This window comes from Rattus norvegicus, chromosome 9 (genome assembly GCF_036323735.1).
Source record: "Rattus norvegicus strain BN/NHsdMcwi chromosome 9, GRCr8, whole genome shotgun sequence".
Taxonomy (NCBI): domain Eukaryota; kingdom Metazoa; phylum Chordata; class Mammalia; order Rodentia; family Muridae; genus Rattus; species Rattus norvegicus.
Genome location: NC_086027.1, coordinates 75225261 through 75246766, shown reverse-complemented (window position 1 = coordinate 75246766; position 21506 = coordinate 75225261). Strand labels below are relative to the sequence as shown.

Genomic DNA, 21506 nt, shown 5'->3' with positions numbered 1-21506 from the left:
TTTTATACAATATCAAACTTGTTCTAAAATTTCTTCATTCTCAATTAGCAAGGCCTCATAATAGAGATTTAAATAGGCGTCCATCTGATGGGATGCATATTTATCTCAGCATATACGTTATTCTAACCTTTCACATCTTGGTAAAACACACACAATATCCATGTTCTTACAAAGGAAACCCTTGATATTGATGGTGGGTAGAAAATCAGATTGACTTTGTGCACTACTTCTTTCTTTTCTTGACAAAAATTTTTATCTTTCATAGTTTTTCTTCCAGAAAAGTAGTCAGAACATAAGGAGATTTCAAATCTCCATTTGGATACTACAGTGAGACAACAGAATGGACCAGAGGATGAGATTGAGCATCGAAACCATTCCTGATGCAAACACAGATACCTGGCAGAGCTCTGTAGACTACTTTCTATATGCCAGGTCTAATGGGATGTAGATAGCAAAAACTGCAGTGGGTAGAAAGGGGTGGGTAGAAAGATGTAATTAGGGATTGAATGCAGACATCCTGCATGGTGAGATCAGGCTGCTCCAGATGCAGTAGTTACTAAGCAAAATTAGAGTACCAGAGATATTATGCTACTATGAGAATTGTTGGTTTGGAAGGTGCCAGATCTCCCCACTCCATACAGTGAAGGTTTTTGTGCGTCTTCTCAGTTGTCCACAAGAACTAGAGGATGAAACCCTATTTCGTAGACTCACCTTAGCTATAAGAGAAACAAGCTGCTGTAAGAGAAACAAGTCAGACCTAAGCTGGACATTTCTTCCTTGATGGCTAATTTTCAAAGTGTGGGAGGTGTGGTACAGACAGTTTCCAGTGAAGTGCCCCTTTGATAGCTGTACCCAACTGTGACCCCTGTGGTCTATAAATCCAAGCTGCTATTCAAGAATAACTCACCTGCTCAAAACTGGAAAATAGCTATGGTGAAAACCAATAGCCCCTGATTGAATCTGTAGCCTAGACCTCAGGAGACGATCTATGCCTGGTACCAAAATCCAAGTCAACAACAATGTCTGGGAAGGTCATAGGCCCAAGGAAGAACTTTTCTTGAGCTAAAGTGACCTAAACATCAACGTGTCTTCTAAATATATACATTATACACATAGACAAATGCTTCTGTCAGTCTCAATCCCAGATGCCTCTTTTTGCAGTGAATGAGGGTGAGTTCAGAGTCATGGCTGTCAAGATGCTGAGAGTAAGGATCTAAGGGTGCTAGAAGATTTTAAGAAGCAAGCGGCCTGGAGAAGGGCTCTGAAATGCTATTCTCTAGGAAGAACATGGCCATTGAAGTCATGAACAGGGCCTGAACAAGATTAGCTCTTTGCACAGTCTGTCATGGATGGTGGAATGACTTACGGGCGCTATCCTCTACTTGTGAACCATTGACTATTGATTGATTTTGGAGAAAGTCGGGTCACTGTTTTCACCTGTGCATCTGCCACTGACCCCACCAAGCTCCAAGCGATAGCTCCAAATGCATGGCCACATAGGCTGGTGTGCTAAACTTGGTGGGTCACGAAAGAATTAGACCAGAATGTAAGGAAGAGATGTGTAGGCAAGGGGGGTGGAAAGACGCTAAGAGAGGGTGGGAGATGATCAATTGTATGTATTATCTACATATATGACATTGTCAGTGTTCATTAAATTAATAATCATGATAACAAATTAGAAATATATATTTGAATACATATACATTCACTTAGGCCACTCTCAGGAGTGATTTTGAAAGATGCCAGGCTAAGTTAAGTATGTCAGTACTTATTCCAACTCAAAAGTATGTCAAATACAAAGTAACATGATTTACAAATGGACTTCAAATCATCCTGAGGAAACATCTACCCTACTTTTTTCTTTATTAAATAGGTAACTACCAATAGGCATAAATCCAACGGGATTTATTTATTTAATTTAGACTAAGGAACAGGGAAGCACCATATGTACATGAAAAAGAAAAAAGAGAAATAATAGTACCCATTCATCTGATAGAGGGAGTATGGGTGTGTGTGCGTGTGTGTGTGTGTGTCTGTGTGTGTGTGTGTGTGTATCTGTCTGTGTGTCTGTGTGTGAATGTGTGTGTATGTGTGTGTATCTATCTGTCTCTGTGTGTGTCTGTCTCTGTGTGTGTCTGTGTGTGTCTGTCTGTGTGTCTGTGTATGTGTGTGTATCTATCTGTCTCTGTGTGTGTGTCTGTCTGTCTTTGTGTGTGTCTGTGTGTGTGTGTGTGTGTGTGTGTGTGTGTGTGTGTCTGTGTGTCTGTGTGTCTGTGTGTCTGTGTGTGTGTGCTTTACTGGCAGCAGGATAGTGACATTAGAACTGTGGCCATAAAAAGTACTTATTGACTGTGTGCTTGCTCTATTAGGCACTTTGGCTTAAAGAGTTAAATTCAAAATTCAGAATGGAAATTCTTGATTAATGTAAGCATGAATGAAAACCCAGTGTTTTCTTTATGCTAAACAAAAAGCCCATGCACAAATCTAGCAACACCTGGAGTTCTGCTCTTTATGAGCAATGAAAATCCTCCTTGCCTTCAGGGCTTAGCTTATAAATTTATTTTTAATTCCAAATTCCTGTCCTAGAGAAGAAAATAGAGGGGACAAATGGATCCCCAAGCCCATCTGTGTGAGGGACCTCTAAGGCTCTGGTATTACTCCAACCTCCTCGTTGAAGCTGTTTAGAGTGGCTTATAAAAGCCAGCTAATGAGAAAACAGAACAAAGAAACGACTTCTTAACATTCTGCTTGTTAATTAACATTAGTGATTCACAAATGCACTTTCAACTCTGCTCCCCTTTTGTAATGCGTTCCATTTGAAGACCAAATTGAGGACCTAAATGTGTTTTCCTATATAATTCAGAGAAGTAAATCATCCTTTAAAATATAAGCTAGTCTTTGTTTAATTCTTTTAAGGAACTAAAATGATGGTGCTTTTATTTCACCGAAACTTAGCTAGTGAGGTGACAGAGGTAAGACATTCAATAAACAAAGTAATATAAAATAAACACTGCCGAGAACCGAGTTTATTAGTGAGCCACAGTGTGATATATACAGTTCATACTTGACCCTGCTCTTGGTCACGCCTTTGCCAGAATATCCTGCACCAGCAATCTAAAGACTCAAAAAGCCGTTATGAAAGCTTTCTTAAGCTTGTTCACAATCAATAGGAGCACAGCACTGACCTTAATTCTTGCCAGCAGTCACAATATAGGTTGGTTCGGATCAATAAAAATCTAAAAGGAAAAGAAAAGAAATAACACCCTTAGATTAAATCATTCGGGTAAGTCAGCCTTTCTTTGTCTACCGAGGAAGGCCTGCCCTAAAATGTACTGGCTGGTAGAGATTGCCTCACAACACACCCTGCTTTTATACAAAAAACATTGTAAATTCACAGTAAATTTTAGGTTTCATTTTCAAAACATGTAATAAATGTCAAAATTAGTTCCTATCTTTGCTTTCAGCATTTAAAGAATTCTTAAGCATATAGTCTAAAACATCCACATTTGACTTGTAAGATACCACCATTTGCCCTGAATATTTCCTTAGTAATTAAATCAACTCATTTGGACCTTGCCTTATATTTTCCATTTACCTCCCACCTCATCCCCATGCTGAGATGTGATGGGTACTGGAGACAACTGTATTATCATGCATGAGAAATTCAGCAATAAACGGAGACTAGTGTCCTTATAGAAATTACAACATAGAAGCTCCTTTGTTCCTTCTGCCAGGTAAGGACAGCAAGGTAGCAGCCATCTATCTACACAGAACCAAACCTCATCAATCCCTGAATTGATGACCTTGGTGTTTTCAGCCTCCTGAGCTTGGGAAATAAACTTCTATTGTTTATAAGCCACACCTTCCACAATATGTTTGTTATAACAGCCTGGACCATCTAGGACAGATCTTTAATCTGATTTAATACCAACAGAGAGTCTGTAGATCTTTAGTTCAGGATCATCAATCAGTCCAAAGGTAGTCAAGGTCAAAGAAGGCAATTCTATCGGCAATTTATCAGTCTTCTCATTGGTCCCCTGTGCATAAGCCTGGCCATTAAAATATGCTGAGACGCAAATTCGTGGTAAAGCACACTGTCGGAGGATAGGGACAAAGAAGGGGAATTGAGGGGAAAACAATTTTTCAAAGAGTTTGTGGTAAAAATCAGCCTGTCATCTGGACGAGCAAAGAGAGAACTAAAATGAATGGCAAAAATGGAATTCCCAACTTGCTTCAAAAAAGTATTCATAACAGTGACTTCAGTTTAAAAACTCGTTAGCTTCTAGAATCATCTGTACTTACTGACTGGAAGTTCACATATACCTACATCTCAGAAATGTTTCATTATCAGATGTTTAAGCCACGTCTATGCACTATGTTCACATCCAACAATCGTGGTTTAATAGAAAGAAAAGCACAAAGACATATAAGAGAAACACCAAAGAGCAGCGACAAAGCACATAACCAACACAGAATTATTGTGCATCTTAAGGATTATAGTGGTTTCTTCATAGAAGAATTGAAGGAAGGGTAATGGAGAGATGGCTCAGCGGTTAAGAGCACTGAGTACTCTTCCAGAGGTCCTGAGTTCAATTCCCAGAAACATGGTGGCTCACAATCATCTATAATGGGGTCTGATGCCCTCTTCTGGTGTGTCTAAACAACTACTGTGTACTCATACACAATATATATATATATATATATATATACTGAAAGAAGGGTGAATAAATCAGTTGACATTCTACTGTTTGAGAATTTTACACATACATATAATACATTTTGAATTAAATCCAGTCCCTGTCTCTTCCCTCCGATTCCTCCCTATTGCCCCTGATGAAATGTTTTTTAAAGGTACATTATCAGGGGCTTTAAAGAATAGTGTCCATCTCCAGACATCTGACATTATTTTACTCTGATATAAAATTCTATATCTGAATAAAGCCAACAATCCCGCAAGTATGCATGTTTTCAATTGTGCCAATTAAACTCAACAAAGAAATGAGAAAGTATGTTCAACATAAAAAAAAACCCTTAGGCACCATCAATGACATCACAGCTTTATAAGGATGGGTTTATCAAGACATTTGGAGACACATGGCAATACATAAAAACAATGCGCAATAAGAAATAAAAGGTGACTGTGTCTAATGAGACCATAGGATAAGAACTAGACAACAACTAACAGGGGCATATCCCAATAGTAAGGTATTGTGAGGTTTCTAGAACCAAATAAAAATCATTTTCTTTTAACCCATGTATATTATTATTTCAAATCACTAAACTATCAGTATATAAATACTTAACATATGAACTAAACTGAATGGTGCTTATATTAAGAAAGTCAAAACGGTGGTTCACAACCTTCCTAATGCTCTGGCCCTTTAATACAGTTTTTCATATTGTTGCGATCCCTAGCCGTAACATTATTTCATTGATACTTCATAACTGTAATTTTGCTACTGTTAGGAATCATAATGTTAAAATTTTTGGAGATAGGGGTTTTCCAAAGACATGTGACCCCCGGGTTGAGAATCATTGATCTAAAGAGTTCTCTTCCAGCTGATAGTTTCTAAAACTCCATTTGGTGTGGCTTGGTTTGGTTTGGTTTGGTTTGGTTTGGTTTGGTTTGGTTTGGTTTGGTTGAGAAAAGCAAACTCCGTGTAGTCCTGGCTGTCCTGGAACTCACTCTGAAGACCAGGCTGGCCTTGAACCTAACAGAGATATCCTGCCTCTGCTTCCTGAATGTTGGGATTAAAGATGTGCCTCACCACCGGTAACTTTTAAAGTTTTAACAGTACACATGCAAAGGAAAAATAGAGAAATTAAAAATTTGTTAAAAGCAAAAAATTAAGGAAAGAAAATATATTCTACTGTAGAGAGGAAGCCATCCTAGGAGTGTGGGAAGGACTGGGGGCCTGGCTCTGTCTGTGGACGGAAGTGTTTGTGACTCCTACACATGTGCACAATCCTATGTCCAGAGTTCGCTACAACAACGCACACGAACTACAGGGAATAGCAGAATAGGAAGCGGGCACTGAATATCTGTGTACATTAATCATGGTGACCAGCAATCACATTCACAAGGAAAGCAGAGGTCGTGAAAACAGGGATTTTGATTTGGGTTCAAATATCTACTTGAAAACATAACAAAACCCTAATGTAACAACTTGTTCAATGGTATGAATGTACTTGAGGTCATAGCACTGACATTTAAAATGGGTAAAGTTACAGCTTCTATGCTACACTTATATTTACCCCAGTTAGGCAGTGACACTGTTTTCCTGGGGTTTGCATGGTGTACAGCACACAAAGCTGCTCAGGAGCTATTTAGTATTAAAGAATGAATCACGGCGTGACGTCACCACTTCATTCAGATGCTAGGTGACTATAGCTCATGATTTTTTGGAGTCACTGAAAGTCTGTGTGGAATTGCTCATTTGTGTTTTAAATTGGCCATGTGACAAGGGCCACTACTTGTTGAGAGCACCTTGGCATATTAAACACTCCAGTATCTTTAACACCCTTTTAAGTTAATTAGAGTCTATGTCTTCACTCTCCAATGCACGCTTTTATAGTTTTCCAGAGACAGGAGATGAGACAAATAAATCTGACTGTATTTCATGCGATTGCACGATATTCTAAATACCCCTAATTGTCCTAGACAGTGTCCCCTCACTGACATTACTACTTTCATCTCGTAGTACCTCAGAATGGTTTACATGTTTTCTGCTCAAGACAGCACAAGTTAAATTCAAATTTAAATGTTAATGTTATTTTAATTATACGGACCTTATATTTGAAGCTACAAACTTACGCTCAGCACAGAGAATAGAAGTGTATGGTAAACGGTGAATAAGCAAACATTCTCAATTCAATATTTCTTGGATTCTTTGCTAAGTATTAGAAAATAGCAGAAAACGCTTTTGAGTGTTTATGGGAATAAAATCATACCTTTGTCCCATTTGATCTCCATTGAAGGGATGTTCTCCCTAATAACTGGTTTTGGGAAAACTGAATATCCACATGCAAAGGGATCAAAATGAACCTTTATCTTCTATCATACATAATAATCAATTCAAGTGGATTAAAATTTAATTTTCAGACCTAAAATTATAAAACTTGTATAGGAGGAAATGCATAGAGAACAAACTACTTGGCATTCACATTGACAAAGCCAGATGACTCCAAAACCTTAAGGAATAAAACCCAAAAGCAATCAAAATGAAAGGTGCCTGGCAACAGAACCAAAGGAGAAGGAGGTTTCAATCAAGGCATTTTAAATCATGTGTTTGGTAAGTGGTTTACAAACAAAACTTACAAGAAATTCACAGAGCTCAAAGCAACAAACAAAACAAATATATTAAAATGGAACAAAGACTAAATAGAATATTTTCTTTAAAAAAGCCTAAAAATAACCAATAAATACAAAACAGCAATCAACATAGCTAACCATGGGAATATAAATCAAAATCAAAATGAGGTATCATCTCATACCTGTTATTATGGCTTAGATTAAGATGATTAAGGATAACAAGTACTGCCAAGCCTGTGGACAAAAGAGAAAGTGCTGTGGCTTGGTCTGCAGTCTTCCCCATGGGTTCCAGTGTTTGACAACTGTCCCCAGTTGGTGGTGCTGATTTGGAAAATGGCAGAACCTTCATGACTGTGAACTAGCTAGTCACTGGAGTGGGACATAGAAGAAGGAGGAGGAGGAGGAGGAGGAGGAGGAGGAGGAGGAGGAGGAGGAGGAGGAGGAGGAGGAGGGGGAGGAGGCGGCGGCGGCGGCAATGACAACTGCTTGGCTTTGGCCTGAGTGTTCTGCTTCCTGACTTGCCAAGGTTTGACCAAACAATGGGACATATGGCTGTCACCACAGACAGAACTATCACAGACAACATACTTTGCCTCAGAAATGAGCCCAAATATATCCTTCTTCTCTTGAGTTGCTTTAGTCAGATAAGATAATAGTCTCATCTATTATAGATATAAGAAAGGTAATTAACATGACACATTTATACTTTTTGTGGAAATCTAAATTAGTATAGGCATTCTGGTAAATAGTACATGGTACCCCAAAATTAAAATCAAAGTATCATATGACTCAGAAATCCCAAGGCAAATAAAATTATTACCTTCAATAGATGTCTGTACTTGTGTACTTAGAATATGTATATACATATGAATATATTATTAATATACTGCAGCATTATTAATATGTACATACGTATATATGTATGTAGGGGAACAACTGAAGTATTCACTAAAATATGACTAGACATACAACTTTCACACATAGAACGACACATACACACACACACACACACACACACACACGAAAATGAGCCTGCCCCTAAATCTGACTAGTTATAGGAATATGATAAATCTGCAAGATGTTATACACATATATGTATATATATAAAAATGCTACGTAATTCCATAGATGAAATTAATGTGAAAAAAGAAAGACAAGAAAAATAAAAGGCTAAATTTACAGAACCAGAGACTAGGTCATTCAGAGAGAGGGGAGGCTTAGGGAAATAGAGAGATGTCAGTAAAAGAATACAAAGATCATAGTTATACAAGACAAAGGCAACAGAGATCCAGTGTACATCATGGTGACTACTTTTAAAGAACACAGAGGCTAGATGAACTATATGGTGTCTAAAGCTGAGGAACTTCAAAGGCCTAATGTAATTCCTAAAGGTAGGCATACAGGAAAAAGATAAAATATAAAAGACAAGCAAGACAAAATTAACAAGGTAGCTGTGAGAAGGTAGGCATGCTGGTCTGTCTCAATGTGGCGATCATTTTCCTGTGCCTGTAGTATTCTAAAATTACATGCAGAGCCCAAGATATCATTTTATGTACCTTAATATAAACATGCTTTACTTAAAAGTATCCGATGAAAACATCCTTACAAAGGAGTGTTGGCCGCCGCACTGCTGAATCTCACCTATCCTGAGGTCTTCATTGGTTCATTTGTGTTTAAGGGAAACACTTCCATTTGCAGCTGCTTTTTCAGCAGCAACCTGAAGCTTAAGAAAAATGCAGGGGGCTGGGGATTTAGCTCAGTGGTAGAGCGCTTACCTAGGAAGCGCAAGGCCCTGGGTTCGGTCCCCAGCTCCGAAAGAAAGAACCAAAAAAAAAAAAAAAAGAAAAAAAGAAAAATGCAGCCCAGTTACTGAGCAAAGAGGCACAAAATAGTGAAGATTTATGTTACCCTAAGGCCCTGTCTTCACCAGGGAACATCTGCCACTTCAAGCTCACAGGTCAAGACTTTTGTGTAGTATTTTGCTGAACAAACCCCTGAGCATAATTCAAAGAGAATTCTTTTCAATGGGATTTGGCATCTGTCTTCAGGCAGCATAGTGCATCTGCATATTAAAAATCACCATTTTTCTGTCCTCTCTCCCTTCTCCGAAAAGGTAAAAGAAATGCCACAAATTAATCCTGAAGAGTTAGTTTATATAGCTTGAATAAGCTTTTTAACCAATGAGAAATGCTTTCTTGTCCACATTAAATCATATGGTGATGGCCAGTTCATACATTACACATTTATCAGACAGATGTGAGCCTGTTTAAACCTCACAAGGAATAAATCTGGCAACAGCAGGAACAGTTACCAAACAATTAGCAAAGTCAGCTGTCTACTGAAAGTCACTTTTCCTACCTTTGCTGTTTTTCCCTTGGAAAAATTACACTAGAAATAAAGTTCGGGGTATTGAAACTATAAAGAATTTAAAAAACAATTTTATTTTTAAGTTAAAGTGCTTTTGTTTATTTGTAATGCATGTTTTTATGTTCTATGATTTATTTTCATTTTTTATTTTATGTTTGTGGTAGCTATGGCCAGAGGTGTCAGGGTCCCAGAACTACAGCCACAGGCAGTTGTAAGCCACGGTGTGGTTCTGGGAGCTGAGTCCTTCTACAAGAAGAGTCCACATTCCTAACCACTGAGCTATCTTTCCAAACCTTCTTTTGGAATGTTACAGTGGCACTTAAACAACAAACCTTGTTTAGCTTTTTGGAATCCAATATTCATTCTCATTCTGTGGTTTATTTAATAGAATCCATTGGTGTAGGAGGGGCTGTAGAGAAAAACATCAATGACTGATGCATAGCAGAATATGCCTATTTTTCATGAAGAAATATGAGCAAAACTATAAAAGATTAAAGAAGAGAGGGAGGATGAAATCCTGTTACGTGGATTAGATCCAGAGGGACTAGAAGCTTTGTCAAGGGGTTAACAGTATGAAGCTAGATGGGTTAAAGGGTAAGGCTGTGTCTCAAAAAATCAAAATAAACAAATAATGAAACACGGGGGTTTTAGGAAGAACAGGACAAGCGCAGACAATATTTAGCCTGCCTTCAGCTTTACTTGAATGAAACATGTAAGAAGAGGGATAACTGGGTGCAAAGCTCTATTGGATCTACATACGAATCAAGGACTTTGGCCCTAGATTTGAGGAAGCTACATATTAAATCTTTAGTTTTGTAGGCTAGATGAAACACTGAAAATTTTAAATTAAAATATGGAATAATTATGTAATTTGTTCCTCAAAGACTATAGACTAGATATGAGATTGGAGGGAAAAAGAATAGTCCATTTAGGTGATGTCCACAGACATCCAAGTGAACAGAGATGAAACACCAATTTTGGCAGAGATATTGCCTCAATAAAGCAGAAATATATCAATATAAAGTAGTATTTGCATAAGTATCTATGCAAGCATGATTTTAAATACATATTAAACATTTGTATTACATGGGAATACAAATTCCCATTACATGGGAAGCTTAAAGAACAGAATTTTATTTATTGAACTCACAAGAACTGGGTACCATCATGGTTGGGTCTGACAAGTGTTCCCTTCTTAAATGGTCAACAGTGATATATCTGTCTTCTTAGAATTAGAAGAGAGGCATGGAAAGGGTGGGTGAGTGCGGAGGAACAGACAGCTTTTTCTTTCCTTCTTGGTACTAGGCCAAGGATCCCACTGGCCTTGGCCACTGACTGGTGGAACCACTTGGCTAACCACATCCTAAGAATCAGATTTTGTTCTCAGTCAAACTGGGGATTAGGACGTGGGTGCAAACGAACGTCTCCAACAACATGTACAACTACAGGATATAAGGGATGACAAGACAAATATGTGACCGGGAAAAGAGGTCCAGGGAGTTCCGAGAGTCTGAGACCAACACTCAGCGAGGTTGCGGCAGATTTAGAATGGAAGGCTGAAGTATGACTGGGTTCTAGGCAAGTCTTGATTACACACGTGAAGCTAAGTTTCCGGCAGAGTCATAAAAGAAAATATCCATTGGACTTATTCATGAAAGGTATGATGTTGTGTCATGTGAAACTTTACTTCATATTGAAACAAGACAGCGAGGGCTTAACGTAGCCAGACGGCATTAACACTGACTAAGCAGTTCGTGTTTCTCAGGCAATCTAGCTGCCTATGTAGCCAGCCCCCATAATTGTGTATTTAATCATGCTTGGCCTTGACAAGTAAGTATAACATTTACAGAGCCCTGGTCGATTGTAAGTCTGAACATTGCTAATCAATGCCATATCCAGACTTCCAGACTCTGGGCTGCTCTAGGTTAGTGACCCAGCAAATCTGTGTTTGTGTCCCAGGCACTTAGTGTGGTACTTGCCACGAAGGCAGGGATCTATTAATGCGGGATGAGTCACTCCCTAGAGAAAGAGGCTGAGTCATGGCCACTCCAACAAACTCACCTCTCGACACTATTTGTCATATAAAACAAAATCGTAGGAAGCTAGGCTCCAGGTTTTGCTCTTAATGGAATGTTCTGTACTCTGACATATTTTCTGTAGCTGCCACAACAAAGTCTGGAAATGGAACTTAAAGTTTGAGAAGACCCAATGCATGCTGGTAAATTGGACTCAATTCACCCATCGACTGTCAAAACATAGAAAGAATATTAAAAAAAACTTTGCTTAAATCATGGTAGTTTTAAATGAAAACTTACAGTGTTATTTTTAATATGACAAAAATAATAGAAAATGGGGAAATTGTGTTTTACAAAACTGGAATATTACACAGTGCAAGTTACATATGTGATTGACTTGATTCTCACACAGGAAGATGCAGCATATATTATTATTATCCCCAGAAGAAAACCATGAAAATTTAAAAATTAAATTTATGGTATCTGATAAAAGGTGGATTCCCAACTAATACTACCTTTATTACCATCCTACTCTCTTTCCCTTTCTCATTCCCTTCTCCCCCACCCTGTCTCTCATCTCTCTCTCTCTCCCCTTCCCTGCCTACCTCCTTCCCTCCCTTCCTCCAGGTCTGTCTATCTGTCTCTGTCTCTCTACGCCTCTCTATTTCTGTCTGTCTGTCTGTCTGTCTGTCTGTCTGTCTCTCCATCTTCTCTCTCTCTCTCTCTCTCTCTCTCTCTCACACACACACACACACACACACACACACACACACACACACATTCTGTGTGTGTGTATACACATGTACACGCATGCTTGTTTGGGTATATGCAGGTATATGTATGTGTACACCTGGCAGGGTAGAGGGCAACTTCTCATGTACCTTTTCCGCATTCTCACATTGGCTTGGAGCCTGTTGAAGAGCCTATGCAGGCTGGAAAGCAAATGACACAAGAGTTGCAAGCATGTTTGCCATCATGTCCAGCGTTTGCATGTGAGTCCTGGGAACTGAATTCAAAGCTCTTGCTTGAATGGAAAACACTTGGTTGACTTTCTACTCCCAATACACCAAGGTCTTCTATTACATAAAAGGAATAATAAATATCACAGATAAGATTAAAATCATGCAGAACTGGTCAGTCTGTACATACGTATATGATATATATATTTATATATATAGTAGAATATATGTGTGTGTGTGTGTGTGTGTGTGTGTGTGTGTGTGTGTGTATGTGTTATATGTATGCCTGGGTAAAATTTACCAACTCTATAACTTCGTAAGGATTGTACCAGGTTCAAAGTTTTAAAACAGCAATAAGGGTGGAGAAGGTTTGGAGAACTGATTTAAAGAAGTATCGTCACATTTTGAACTGTTAAGATCCAAATCTTCCATAGCACTTGCTCTAAGAATCTTCATGACACAAAATTATAGGAAATGATAGTGTTTGTTTTTATATTATTATATTTTATTTTTTAAGGTATGGGTTCACATAGTTTTCGCTCACCTAGACTGTGTGATGTAGCTGAGGATGGCCTTGATCTGCTGATCTTCAAGCCTTCCCTCCGAGTCCTGCCATTACATATACCGTGCCGTCTAGCGTATATGATGCTGAAGACTGAACACAGGTTTTCTTACCCAGTTGCGCATCTTCTCCAGCTGTTATTTACTGAAAAAAACCTTCTTAAGAATTTACATTTAAGGATTCATGCAAAAATGTTCCAGATAGTCTCATGATGCTTTGGCTTTTCTTCAGTCTTAATTTTAACAATATTAACTGTTGAGATCTATCTATCTATCTATCTATCTATCTATCTATCTATCTATAGATATAGATATAAGTATATGAAACAATTAATGGAACACAAGGCCATACGAATCTGAACAGGAGAAAGGAGAGATATATTGGATTGGATGCTTTGGAGGGAGAAAAAGGTAAAGGAAATGATATATAATAACTTAAAATCTAATAATTTTAAAAACAAAAAAATGTAATAGAACAACATAAGTTAGGAGGGTTTGGGAGATGTTGGAGAAGGAATAGGTAGGTAAATATAACAAAAGTACTTTGTAGGAATGCATGTATGAAATATCAAAAAGAATTACTAAAAATATTATTTAAAAAACCATAGAACTGTGCGAATCTGCAGAACATACACCTGAGTGACACTGTATCCTATAGACAGGAATCATAGTTGAGTAATGAATCCATAAAAGCCAACAAGCTGACTTTGAACAGCACAGAAACCTACTCATTTACTCAAAGAATTGGCCTCTAAGGATAGAGGGCTTTTGAAATAGTTTTATAGGTTAGCCAACAAAGTAAATGCATTACTATTTGCAGAAAATGTTTAGTGGAACTCATTTCATCCACTCCTGAGTTTACAACTACTCTATGTAAAAATGTGCAACCTATATGACACACACAACAGGAGTCTGGACATCGGGATGCGTTTTAAGGTAAAACTATTACCTAGCTTTCCTCCAGTTCTCCTAGGCCTGCTAAAACGTCATCTCATCATGTGACTAAAGCTTGAATTTCAAAGGAATAGACAGTTATATTTGATCTTAGTAATGAAGCAAATCATTTTCCCAAATCTCTAATTTCCTGAAAACTCTAGTAAGGTTCTAGCAAGACAAACTCAAGCATTCCACACATTGCCAGACTCAGATGTCTCATCAGAAGCATTCTTGTAGGTTAGTCTAGACATATTTGAGCCCTACCAATCTTTCTGTTAAAATTCAATTGCCCGAATAGTTAAAATTAAAAATCACCAAATTCTTCTGAAGGACATAAAAATATTGTTTTCAGGATTACTAAGAAAATAATATTTTCATATACTTCAGTATTCTTATCACTTCTCATTATATAAATAAAGTTCCAGAAATGAGGTAGGAATTCTGACCCAGACAAAATGTATACATATCAAAATGTAAATATTCTATGCTTGGCTTAAACATAGCTGCAGCAAAAGTTAAAAGTTACATTTCCTTCAAAAAGGTTATAGGAAAAAACATATTGCTTTATTAACTTACTTTAAAATACATTATACAGAGAGAGGGATGGACACACACATACACACACACACACACACACACACACACACAGAGAGAGAGAGAGAGAGAGAGAGAGAGAGAAAGACAGAAAGAGACAGAGAGAGACAGAGAGACAGAAAGAGACAGAGAGAGACAGAGAGACAGAGAGACAGACTTTAAATAGAGTTATGCCACACAGGGTGACAATGCTGAACTAAAGAGCCACAGACAAAGCCAGGTATGAAGATTCTCTTTCTAGCTGTTGGCTAGGGGAGTCTAGGAGACTCCTAAAGCAATATAGTCTATCACCACTGCCTTGTTTGCCTCCCAGAATTTGAAGGTAAGACCCTATGGCTGAAGACACCACACACCAGACATAGGACCTGGAGAGAGTGAATTGAAAATGGCTGGAAGGCTCATCTCTCAGAGCTAGATCTCATGGTATCAAACAAGAGAACAACCAATAGTCATACCCCACTATAAAGCCTACGAAACACAATGACTGGATCTGCAAGGTGTCCTTAATGGTGTAATAGTGACATTTTGTCACAGAGAAACCAACAGCTGTTTAATTGGAATTAAGCGCCACTCAATAGGAGTGAATTCCTGCCTGGCACTGAAAGTCTAGCCAACTGGCCACCGCTATAGAGGTCACAGACCCTAGAGAAGAACACACTACTGCCATTTTCCTAAACTGATTTTATTTCTAAATGCATTTTTATGATCAAAGAAGTGTCTATTTACAGCAGATGGTAAGTATTACAGAGATTGACAACTGGTCAAAGGGAAACTGCATCCATGAAAACTCAAAAAACATGATTGTCTGAACAATATATCCATAATGACAACATCAGTCAACATGCCAAGGAGGATGGGGGGAATCTCACAAGGCCCTACCTCAAGATGAAGAGCTGCAGGCAGTCACATGCTACTCAGAATGGAGGATTCAGTCTTTTCATGGTGTAAGACCCCTGATAGGTCAAGGGGCCAGGCCTAAACCGGTGTATATATGGGCAACGTTAAATGGATTTGGCAGGATTTGTTTTATACAATAATCCTTTAATTATCCCCAATAAGAGCAAGAAACAAAAAAGGGGGACAATGTATAATTAAAAGATATATAGTCCGTATTATATTTACAGGTTTTTAAATTACAAAACGAATATTACAAGTAAAATGTTACTAATGATAAAATATTCAATTTACTCTCAGTTTTACACCTTATAGAGAGTAAAATGCCATGCAAGAAAAAAATAATTCAAATTTTAAAGAAAATAAATGGTCCAAAGTTTGCTATTTCATCAAGAGAAATGTTCTCAAAAACACAGGCTTCATTTCCAAACTTTTGATTATAAAAAATCAAGTTACAGAAAGTAAAGTAACTCTTATAATCTGTCCATAATGAATTGATTTTTCTCTCCTTGTTTGGGCCATACACAAAAATATTTACCATACACCACTGATTAAGCTCCTGCTGGTAGGTATATAAATCTTCAAGTAGTTCACAGAGAAGGAAATAAGCTTTGACAGCAGTCAGGCAATGCCAAAACTCTTATTCCACAGGACTCACAAGAACACAGTTCAATGAACACAGACAGCAGGTCACCCTGTCACTTCTTGGAGGACACAGCAATTGATGGACCTAGTGTCACAACAGACTTAACACCAGGACTGTGCAGCGGCGGGAGAAAGCAAACAAGTATCATCTTCCTGCAATAAGCAGCCCAGTTACCTAATTGCTTTGTGTGTTTGTCATAAGCACAGCCATGCTGCACAAGTGCCATTGCATTCATTCCCATCTCCTGGAAGCTTGTTGGCCTTTAGGAACAAGGTCAGCAGATCTCAATTTCTTATTCCCTATAAGCTGAGGAGACATGTTAAAAATCTTTGAAGAATGTTTACTTTTTATGCAATCTGAACCAAGGAGACCAAATTATTTAAAACAAACAAACAGAAACAGATTCGGGTCAAATAGTGAGAATTTGCTTACTCGTGGTAATTTACTTCCAAGAAAATATTCAGAGAAAGAAGCAATAGGATATTACATGAAGGAACAACCTTTGTGCCTTGGGAAGATAGCTTAGTCAGTAAAGTGCTTGCCTTACAAACAAAGGAGGACTTTAGTTAAAGCCTCCAAATCCACATTTTATCTTTTATAGAAACACCATAACACACATTCTTCATCCCAGAGCTGGGGGGGTCAGAGATAGGCAGATCCCTGGAACTTGCCAGCCAGCCAGCCTGACTGTATTTAGTGAACTGTATTTAGTGAGAGTTTGTGTCTTAAAAATCAAAAGGTAAATGATGCTTAAGAAATGGTCTCCGGAGTTGTCTTATGGTCTCTCTCTCTCTCTCTCTCTCTCTCTCTCTATATATATATATATATATATATATATATATATATATTCTCTATATATAGGTATGTGTGTATATGTGTGTAAATATGTACTCATATTCCTGTGTACACATGTACACACATTCTTCGTGGATATGCATGCACATACACACATACACACACACACACACACACAGAGAGAGAGAGAGAGAGAGAGAGAGAGAGAGAGAGAGAGAGAGAGAGAGCGCAGAGCTATTTTAGCATGGCAGTGAACTACAAAACTAGTGACCACAAAACTAATGATCAGACTGTATCAGTAAGCATTCAGTGATTAAACAGGAAGGCTGTTTTATTCCACTGTACTAAGAGCAAACTTAGGGAGGGGGATGTATCAGGTTTCTACAACATCCAACATAAATGATAACCAAAAATATCATTATCCAGTGTGTCTTTCTTTTTCTATTTTTCCACACTCAGGAAATTCAGAGGAAGTAACAACTGTTACCCTTATTATACAGAAATGTGAACTCAAGTGTTCCGGAGGTTATGGGGAGGCTGCACTGTGGCCTTACTTTACGGGAGGACAGTGCAGACTGACTTCTGTTCACTCAGGGGATTATGACGAGTAACACAATCTGAAATAGCAGAAGCTGGAACAATCAATCTTCTGAGGACTCTAAGACAATCTCTGCCAGCTGCCGCCACCTTCCAGGCTCTGTTTTCCATTTCATCTTCCCCACTATGAAAGGATAGATGAACGCAAACGGTGTTTTCTTCAGACAAAACATGCTCTCACCATTTCGACCATTTTGAAAGATTGCTACCACTCCAACATTGCTGAAAGTCCAACCGGACCCAGTGATGACACTGTGGCCTCCGACTGCAAAGAGCATTTTTCTTGTATATAACATAAATTGTAATTTACATATTGTACCAGAAAAATGCAACAGGCAATTTTAAGGATACCACTTCTTTGTCAAAAACAAAAGCATCAATGAGTATGGCGAACACTGATTGCGATAAAATAAATATTTATAAAAACCACACTTTTAAACAATTGCATATTTTTCTTCTCTTGGATTAACATCATTTTTCTAAACTATGATGCATATACATTATATTTGGCTGTGAAAATATGAACAAAAGTAATTTTGTATGACATCTACACAAATCTTAAGTTAAATACTCAAAAACAGAGCTTAAGATCAGGTTTACAGTTATTAAAGTTGTATGAATAATTTACTCTTTAACATAAGAATACTTTCATGTTCATTTTTGTCAATTGATTTCTTCCATTTGACATCAGCATGTCTCCATTTCAAATTCTCTATAGTAAGCACCTTGGAATCCACCCCTACCTATTCGAATGGCCAATCAATGTGCTAAAGTTTGTCAAAAACTTAGACAACTCAGTAAGTTAGACTTTTTATGTGTGTTTTACCTGCACATATGTGTGTGTATATAATATATTATATGTACACATGTACACACATGCACATGCACATAGATGCCTGGTGCACATGTAGGACATAGGAATGTGGTACTGCACCTCCTGGAACAGGAATTCTAAACAATTGTGAACTGCTATTAAAGTAGACCAACAGGTGTCTTAAACACGGAGCCATCTTTCCAGCTCTATGCTATAAATATTTTTAATGTCATACACGGAAAGAAAAATTCAAGGTAACTGTTATACATGAAAATATCCCAGGCCACATATTTTAATCTTACAATTGTTTAAATATGTCTGGGTCTTGGCTTTTTTAATCATTAAAGATAACAATGGCTGTTTCCCAGAGTCGTTTGAAGATTGAGATAATGTGAGTTTAAAGCATAGCAGACAGCTTAACACATAGCGAGGGCTCAGCTCTTCATTCTAGTACCTGCTTGCAAAAACTCGCCAGCTTGCGGACTAGAGAAGTGGCTCAGCAGCTAAGAGCGCACACTGGTGCTTCAGAAAACCCCAGGTCAGCTCCTAACATCCACGCCATGTGCCACGCAATCACCAGTGACTCCGGTTCCAAGGAATCTGACGTCTCCCGGTCTCCACAGGCACCTACCTCCATTTACACACACATGCACACAGGCACACACATAGACATATGTTTTTAAAATCATAAAAATAAATCTTGTAAACACCACTGACTTCTGGTTCTGTCTCTCTTATTCCTGTATGTAAATGAAAATGCGATCAACAAAATTCTTTAAATTTTTGTGGTGGTTTGAAGGACATGGTCCCCATAAGCTCATAGGGAGTGGCACTATTAGGAAAGGTGGCCTTGTTGGAGTAGGTGTGGTTTTCTTGGAGGAAGTGTGTCACTAGGGGAAGACTTTGAGGTTTCAGATGACCATACCAGGCCAAGGGTCTCTCTGTCTCTGTCTCTGTCTCTCTGTGTCTGTGTTTCTCTCTGTGCCTGTATCTCTCTCTCTCTCTCTCTCTCTCTCTCTCTCTCTCTCTCTCTCTCTCTCTCTCTCTCTCCTGCCTGACATCCAGATGTGGAACTTTCAGCTACCTCTCCATCACCATGTCTGCTTGTATACCACCACGCTTCCCACCATGAAAATAATGAAGTAAACCTTAAGCTAGCCTCAATGAAATGTTTCCCTTTATAGGACTTGCATGGTCATGGGGTCTCTTCATAGCAATGGAAACACTAAATAAGACACTTTGCCTGACTGCTGTCATGCCTTCCCTGCCAAAAGCAATACCATCCATTGGGACTACCTGCTAAAATAAACCATCTCCTCTAGGTTGTTTTTGGTCATGGAATTTTATCCCAGTAACAGAAAATTAAATATATGCCTTAGGTACAGGTAGTACTTCAAGATGAAGTGAAATGAAAGGGCACAAAGAAAGAACAGACAAGAGAAGGAAGAAGAGAAGGAGGCATAGAGTCATGGTGTTACAGTGAAAGGAGAAGGGAGGTGGAAGTGAGAACATTAGCAAGAATAAGGCCAGCTAATGGTTGCATGGCTAACCTGAGGCCCACAATCCTTAACCAACAACTTCTAGACTTTTAACATATCTGAAGTCTTGTTTTTTAGTTGAAGTCATTTGTTTCAAATACTTCCTATTTCCAGATGAAATTCCATGATAATGTAAATACTGATATGAAGTTTAATTTTAATTTCAAGTAACACATTTTCATTATTTACAAGGCAGAGTCAGATTTTGCTAGTGGCAGCTCACAGGCTGTAAAAAAAAAAGAAAAGCTATATATTGCCCCAATTTCAAGCTACCTATAAAGCACAGGTATGCACCCTCCCCCCAAAACACAGAAAGCAATACTAACTTGTCATCATACTTCCCTAGGGATCCAAAAATCCTAAAATAAAATGAACTGCCAAAGAACAAAAATGATACAATAGACTTACAGTTACTCATGTAAGTCGGGGTCCAGTAGCTTTCCTCCAGATGGAAGAGAAAGAATCATGGTTATAAAGCTGGCGCTCCTGCACATTATCTTAGGCCCACAGCAGCACAGCCTAATGCTGACCCACTGGCTGCCAATTCGAGAAACTGTTCTGCCTCAGAACATTTCCAAGAGCTCCTGCTACAGCACAGTGATTCCGCACTGAGTTTAAGTCTTATTCACTACTTTCACAACTCACTAAAACATTTTTGGTTATTTTACGACGTCCATTTTAAAAGTTAGGGGATGACGAGTAAAATTTTGGAAAATGTCAAATGCACGTAAATGGTCACTCCTTAATTAAATGGAGGGAAATGGCATATCCAAGATAGACACAGGAAACAGAAGTAGCAATCAGTGTATTTACAGGTTCGATTATGCAAAAATCATTTGTCACTGGGGCTTCCTACTTTTTATTTTGATGTCTAATTTGAAAATACTTTGAACAATAAACTGCGATACCTGTTAAGGCTGAGGGAAATCAACGTGTCCCTTTCAAATTCCCACTAACAAACTAAATTGTTTTATGGCTTTAAAACTTTTTAAACATTTATTTGTTTCATGTATGTGTGTACTATTACAAATACCGGTTTCTTCTATGTTTAAAGTTGTACAATTTTCTATCTCAAGCTAGAGGTGACTTATGTCATATGTAGTTATGAATCTCTGGAATTTTCTACAGTTCTTTTTTGGCTTTATGCTTTCTTCAAGCTTCATTCCTTTAGTTCCTAGGACTATGAAAGCAGCATTTCTATGTTAATAGGTAGAAAGCAGAAAAGCAAATTGATGGTACCATTTGAACTTTAACTAAGCTTCTGTGTAATGGGTGTCTGTATATAAACAACTGATATGGAAATGACTATTTTCAACATGCTTCTCCATTGAATAAACAGCTACACAACAGAGTAGCACAAAAACCCATGCAGTTTCTTCAACAAGGTCTCATCTAAATTATTTGTTACATTTTAAGTAGATTTCTCTGCCAATTCTCTCAACTGCCAGAATTCATTTTGTTAATCTAAATTAAATATG

At 38.1% G+C, this 21506-nt stretch overlaps 1 protein-coding gene across 22 annotated transcripts in view; it reads right to left on the bottom strand.

The window, feature by feature from the left end:
* The window catches only part of Map2 (microtubule-associated protein 2), a 258569-nt gene that overhangs the window by 184840 nt on the left and 52223 nt on the right, over positions 1 to 21506 (bottom strand). For all 22 annotated transcript variants that reach the window (XM_063266724.1, XM_063266731.1, XM_063266715.1 and 19 more), the window contains exon 2: positions 3186 to 3236. The gene's annotated coding sequence lies outside the window, so the exon portion shown is untranslated. The remainder of the gene's footprint in view (positions 1 to 3185; positions 3237 to 21506) is intronic.